Raw genomic sequence first — 7419 nt, 5'->3', positions numbered from 1 at the left:
AACCAAACAACAAAAGAAGAACAAACCCCCGTTGCCTCCCTCCTCCCCCTGCGCGCCATCCCACCCTCTCCCACTTGTTGGCCCTGGCATTCCCCTACACTGGGGCACAGAACCTTCACAGGGTCAAGGGCCTCTCCTCCCATTGATGATCGACTTTCCAATCCTCTACTACATATGCTGCCAGAGCAATCAGTCCCAGCATGTGTACTCCATGGTTGGTGGTTGAGTCCCTGGGAGCTCTGAGGGTACTAGTTAGTTCATATTGTTGGGGAACAGAACTAGTCTCTCTAGAACAAGAGTTTATATCTATAAATTTTTACATAAAAATATTGAGATACCAAATACATGTGCTAATAATGTAACTTGAGGTCTTAGAAAACAAGAAGAATATGAGTAAGAAATAATAAAGAATGGGATAGAATTTAATGAGACAGAGACTAAAGAACAATTCATACAATCAGCCAAACAAACTGTAATTCAACAGCCTAACAAGTAGAAAAAAAAGAGACAATCCAAATTAATAAAATTAGAGATTAAATGGTTCTTAGGAGAGATATGAATGAAGTCTAGATCATTATTGAGTACTTTGGAAACATATTCCAAACTGCTGGAAAAACCAGAAGAAACATATATTCCTACATACATGTCATTTATTAAAATGAAACAAGATATAAACAACGGAAAGAGATCCATATAAAATACAGCTAAAAGATATATAACTCTGTTTCTTCTCTCTCTCTCTTCCCCCTCTCCATCCATCCACCCACCCATCCATCATCTATCAAGCATCTACATTTATACCATAAGGTTCTAAGTATGTTATAGAAAAGAAGGCAGAACAATGTAACAATTGCAAGGTAGGGAAAAGGGTGAGGAATGAATATGGAGAAGATAGAGTTACTACAGTCTGAATTTACAGTCTTTCCCATGTCTGCACCAGGTCTGTAAAAGAGTGGGCATGGATGCAGGAGTACAGGAAGCTTTTTCCCTAACTGCTGAACTATCTGCTACTGGTAAATTTAGGAAGAGGGTTGTGGACCCACTAATGACCTCAGAGACTCCAATGATAGTCTCAATACAATAGTCCCACAAATGACCATGGTTTTACTATGTGGGTCATAAAAAGATGAAAAGTCATGAATCTGGGGAATACATAAAGGAAAAAGGATAGAGAAAACGAGATAAAGATAGGGAGATAAAGTAATAGATACTATTATGGAGAAAGGAACGCTAAAAGGGATTAGAAAGAGATATCATAGGGTCTTGGGGGACAGAGTAAATATGTTATATACATGTACAAAATTGTCAAAGAACAAAACCAAAGAAAACTTAGAAATAATTTAAGATGTTTTGACATGAAGACAAACTTAGGATCAAAAGGATTCTAGAAAATCCTCAGGGAAGAGCTAATATGGATACCTTCAAACTGTTCCATCAAATAGAAAGGAAAGGAACACTACAGATTCATTCTATAAAATTGGAATTACCTTAGTTCCCAAACCCTGATAGTATAACAACAACAGAGAATGAAAGAAGTAAAAAATAAAACCAAAACGTATACAGCAAAGTAAAGTTACTAATGAACAAAGAAACAGAAAATTCACAATAAAATTCTTGCAGTTTATATTCATAAACACATTAAGGAAACACATATACAATGACCAAACTCATTATATCTAAGGCATGCAATGTTGGCTCAACATACACAAATCAATAAGTGGAACATAACACATGAGTAGACATGAAGTGAGACGTTGTGCGACAATCTAAATATACAGTCTTTGAGAAAGCTTAATACCACTTTGAGATAAAAATCCTTGACCAGAAGAAAGATAACTTAAATATTTAAATAAAGAGTATGTTACAAATGTTTGCTATAGCAAACATTATACTACATGAGAACCCGAAAACAGTTCCACAGAAATAAGACAAAGGTGCCCATTCTCAGCATTCTTTTATAATATAGTGTTTAAACTCTTGGTCAGAGCAAGAAGACAGAAAAAGAGAAAGGGATGCAAATATGAAAGATAAAAATCTAAGTGTCCTCTTTTGAAGACAACATAGCCCTATACTTAAAAGTTCCTAATGACTCACAAGAAAACTCTCAGGCAGGATAAAACCTTCGAGCAAAGTAGAAAGATACAAAATGAACATCTCAAAATCAATAACCATCCTATATGGCAAAAAGAACTTGCTGGAAAAGCGACAAGGGGGGAAAAACATTTATAACAGTTAGAACAATACATAGGGGAAAAAAACCCTATCCATGGAAAGTAGAGAACTCTACAATGAGAACCTTATGACACATAAAGACGAAATGTAAGAAGACACTAGAAGATAGAAAGACTATGCTGATTGATTATCAGAAATAAAAAAAAAATGGTAAGACTAAAAGTGATGTATTCATTCAACATAATCTGTCAAAACTTCAATATATTCCTCACAGAATTAGAAAATGATTCTAAATGTTTCATGGAAGCACAAAAGGCCCTCCTGAATAGCAACAACCTCAGAGGAAAAAGCAATAGTAGATGCATTACAACACATGATTCCAAGTATATTATAAAGCTACATATAAATATCAATGTAGATGAATGAAACTTAATACATCTTCTCCAAATAAATTGAGTTACATAATTTAATTTTTAAGTAATGATTACAATTTTGTTATTAAGTGGTGCTTGCAAAACTTGTACAAGAAAGAAATTACACCTCTCTCACTATGCACAAAACAAATTCAAAATACACACGGGGCATTAATATAAGTCCTAAGACCTTTAAAACTGCTACAGGATAACAAATGTGAACCACCTGAAGATTTATGCATCGGTTAAGAAATTTCTGAAAAGACAGCACAAGGTAATTACCATGTGAATGAAGAGGGAGATCACACTGTATGTGTGCCTGTGGTGGGATGGTGCTTTTCATGCTCGGAATGCCTTCTCTGATGGAGCCTGGGCCAAGTTTGTGTCACATGTTACATTAATCTATGAAACTTATTCACCAAGAAGTCAAATTGGATATTCAGTAGACGGACTAGTAAAATGAACAGTCTATTGTCAAAATAAGTTGCTGGTAACTATTTGAAAAAAAAAATCAATATCACATCCCTGAAGGAATGGAAATTAACAGCTGCTTTGGCTTACAGTATAAGGCATGGTACTTTGTCATGTATTTTGTTATGGCAAAAAAGTGTCTGTGTGTAATGATGGCATGTAAGAGAGTGTAGTGGCATACATGTGACAGAAGTGGAGGAACCTTTTTGGTAAGAGAAAGGGGAACCAGCAAAACACAGAGGTAAGGGAAATGACAGAGGGCACTGGGGAGCGGAATGAGAGAGAGCAAATATAATGACATATATGCATACATATATGAAGGTGCTATAGAGATATTTGTTATTACATATAATTAACATATGCCAATAAAATTCCTACAATATCTTCTTAGTACCATTTGATATTAAGGAAGTCCAAAAGCATACTAAAGTCTGATATCATTCTATATGTACTAATATGATTGAAACAAGATTAATAGCATGTATTGTCTAGGACACAGACAAACAATCTCTCATGCTCTCTATAGTAACGTAAGATGGTACAGTCATTTGAAAACAGTCTCACAGTTACTCAGATGTGAGACATAATCTCAGGGTTCACTCATGTGGAAATGCTTTTCTGTCGTGACAAAATAGTGAGATAAAGAAGAAAAAATTTTTGGCATCTTCTCGTGACACTGTATGTCATAGTGGGTATGAATATCAGAGGAGGTCTCATGTAAAGACTATGGTACCCAGGAATCAGAGGGGGTACCAAGGAGGAGAGGAAGGGGGAGAGGGAAATAGGAGAGGGGGAAGGAAGAGGGGGAGGACGAAGGAGAGGGAGAGAGAGAGTGAGAGCAGGAGCACAAGCACATGAGCAGCTGGGCTCTCAATTTCTCCTCTAGGACATGCCTTCAATTACATAATATTTTCTACTAGGCTGCTCCACCCAAGACTGACACAGGCTACTGACAAAGGCTTTACTCTAAGGGCCTCTGAGGCATATACAAACTAAATAACATTTAGTAATTCCATACCTAGTTACACTATGTGAAATAAAACCACATTTACATAAAGTCCAGTAACCACATATTCATGTTATTATTTATAACATCTATATCATGAAAATAACCCAATATACCTAACAATTGATTTACAGATAAATCAAATATGGCATTATCTATATATGGGATGTTATTAATAAAAATGAAGTAATATAATTGGTGCAATAATAATGAGTATTAAAAAGATTAAGTGAAGGGAGCTACTAACAAAAGACCAAAATAGTATAATTCCATTATTAAGAAATATCAGTAGGTGATATGGAGCCTGAAGTGCCCACTCACTGTAGCCAGGCAAGTCTTCCAATGCAGAGAGGGGGACTCCAAGCTATCCACAAAATCTTCAATTCCAAATTTGTCCTGCCTACAAGAAGTGCAGGGATAAAAATTAAGCAGAGATTGAGGGAATGGTCAAACCTTATGACTGGTTCAACACTTATTCAGATCTACTCCTTTTCTCTCTCTCATTAGGAAATAATAGGCTCCTATGAAATAGTTATAAAATATAACAAAATTGAATATAGTCAGATAAAAAAATATAATATGGAAGTTGAACAAAACAAAGCAACAGAAGAAAAACAGCCCAAGAGAAGGTAAAAGGAGCAGAGACTCACTCGTTTGCTCACTCAAGAATTCCATAAAAACACTAAATAATATATGTATAACCATAATATATACATAGATGACCTGGTTAGATGTGCTAGACCTTAGGCATACTGTTCAGTCTCTGTGAGTTAACATGAGCTTTGCTCATGGTGACTGACACGGCCTTGTTTTCCTCGGGTCCTACATGCCTTCTGGCTCTTATACTCTTTCTGCCTCTTCTATGGGGTTCCCTGAGCTTTGAGGGGAGGTACTTGATGAAAACATCCCATTTAGGGATGAGTGTTCCATGGTCTATCTCTGTATAATGTTTGGTTGTCTCCGTTTCTGGCTCTCCGATCCTATTTCCTTCAGGAAGAAACTTCTCTGATGATAGCTGAACAAGGCTTAGACCTAATGAGTATAGTATACTATCATAGAAGTCATTTTATCACTATGTGTTTTTGTTTGTTTGTTTTTTTGCATTTTTGTATGTCTGTTTTTAAGACTAGTAGTGTTTGGCTTTATCCAAAGTCTCTGGGATACCTAGTCTCTGGTTCTTAGTCATCTAAGCAGTGTGGGGTATGGTTTCCATTGCTCTGAATGGAAATTAAATCAAATCAGTTAATGAATGGTTCTTTACTCCCACAAGCTTTGTGCCACCACTGCCCTAGCATATCTTGCAGGCAGGACACCACTATCAATCAAAGTGGCTGGCTTAATGTTTATGTTTCTCTTTTGGTAGCATGTAGAGTACCTTCCTGTACAAAAGATGCTAAAGTTTAGGAGTGAAGGCTCTACGTTGGCACCAACTCAACTTTTCCATGTTCCTTGGTGTAGGTACTGTCTCCAGAATTAGGGTCTTGCTGTCAGTTTATGGTAAGCAACCTATTGTCTTAGCAACAGCCTTGGTTGTTTAAGAGTTACCAGTACAACACATGGCTTATACAGTAATAAATTTCACATATATTTAAAGTAGGTAATAGTCTAAGTGCACCAGTGTATTAGACTTTTGTATCATTTCCACAACATACCTGATTCAAACAACTGAGGAGTTGAAGGACCTATTAGTAAAAGATTTCTGAGGTTTCAGTCTAGTCTGGTCTGTAGATTTTGTTCCTGCAGTGAGCTGGAGGGAGCGTCTGGCAAAGGTCTCTCACTTCATGGCCGACAACACTGAACACAGGAAGAGTTGACTGCATTACTGGCTTTCTACTTTCCTCCCCTGCACTTCATCTGTGTCTCTAGCTTATGGCACAGTTCAATAACATTCAGAGTAGTGTTTCCACTTAGGCATTAGTTCTGGAAATGCTCTCACAGGCACATGGTTTTAGCTTCGTTTTTTTTTTTTAAGAACATTTATTTTATTTATATGAGTACATTGTCGCTGTCTTCAGACATACCAGAAGAGAGCATTACAGATGGTTATGAGCTATCATATGGTTGCTGGGAATTGAACTCAGAACCTCTGGAAGAACAGTCAGTGCTTTTAACTGCTGAGCCACCTCTCCAGCCCCTTTAGCTTCTTTTTAATACAACCACACTGGCATTCAGTATTAACCATCTTAATCAGTATTTGCAGAATAGAGTACTATCTGAAGTGGAGCCATGGCATAAGTTGTGTTTAAAACAGCAAACCATCTATGCCAGAGGAGACTGAGTCAGTACTTCAGTAACAATGTAACATAGAGGAGGTAGTCTCCTTCTATTGTGGATTCTTTGGTGTATGCTGGGCAGATGGTTCAGTGAGTAAAGTGCCTGCTGTACAGGCATGATGATCTGAGTTCTGACCATTGGCATCCATTAAAATGCATACTTGTAACTCAAGCAAATGAAGGTAGAGACAGGCAGAAACGTGGCAACAGTCTAGTTAAATTAGTGAGCTCCAGTTTTAGTGAAAGTCTGCCTCAAAAAATCTGGTGAGGCCAGTGAGATGGGTCAGTGAGTAAAGGTATTGGTTGTCAAGCCTTACAACCTAATTTCAATCCCTGGGACCCACATGGTGCAAGGAGAGAACTTCCATAACTTGTCCTCTGATCTCACATGTGGGTCATGAAAAGGCATAAATACACATTAAATAATGGGTAAGTAAATGTTAAAAAATGGTGAAGGTTAGAGAAAGACTTGAAGTCAACTTCTATCTATTACATTCAGGTGCACAGATATACCAGCACCTACATCTACCCTTATGAATACACACACACACGCACACACCAAACACCTGTGTATCAACACATATAAGAACTAATTTCATGCTTTACTTAGAACACAGCACAGGACTTGGTATACATGATCAGGTTGAAAGGCTGAGGAACAACTTTAGTTATGGCTAGTCTCATGAGAGGAAAATCATGAGCACATTCTGGCTAGGGAAAGGAGTCTGGGTGGCCACACTGAAAACAGACACACATTCAATGGTTTTTGAATTTATAAGTTAAGGGAAGGCCATCAATGCATGAGTGGCAGCCTGCATCTGATCAGCTTTCTGTGCAGTAAACCACTTTTGCTTCCCATTACTTATTCTGAAATACCCTATACATATCGAAAGGAGGGGATATAAACCTTAGGAAATAATGTCTTTCACAAAATATTTTAAGTATTCAAATTTTACTTTAAAAACAATTCAATTATCCCTTCTTAAACTAGTAAATTATTTAATAACCAAGTAAGTGTAAAACTTACCAGAGAAAGCCATGAACTGCTTATCTTTTGCACATTTTTAAAAAGACAATCTTCCTG

At 37.0% G+C, this 7419-nt stretch overlaps 1 protein-coding gene across 9 annotated transcripts in view; it reads right to left on the bottom strand.

Annotated features, from left to right (window-relative positions):
• Mbd5 (methyl-CpG binding domain protein 5) overlaps positions 1–7419 on the bottom strand; it is a 367270-nt gene that overhangs the window by 148296 nt on the left and 211555 nt on the right. For 5 of the 9 annotated variants that reach the window (XM_031370173.1, XM_031370172.1, XM_031370169.1 and 2 more), the window contains exons 2-3: positions 5715–5856; positions 4384–4462 (exon numbers count right to left, since the gene is read on the bottom strand). The exons of 3 other annotated variants lie outside the window; for them this stretch is intronic. The gene's annotated coding sequence lies outside the window, so the exon portion shown is untranslated. The remainder of the gene's footprint in view (positions 1–4383; positions 4463–5714; positions 5857–7419) is intronic. One more of the 9 variants, XM_031370170.1, reaches the window with a different exon arrangement.

The sequence above is a fragment of the Mastomys coucha genome, unplaced genomic scaffold (assembly GCF_008632895.1).
Source record: "Mastomys coucha isolate ucsf_1 unplaced genomic scaffold, UCSF_Mcou_1 pScaffold15, whole genome shotgun sequence".
NCBI lineage: Eukaryota > Metazoa > Chordata > Mammalia > Rodentia > Muridae > Mastomys > Mastomys coucha.
This window is presented reverse-complemented; position numbering and strand designations above follow the sequence as displayed.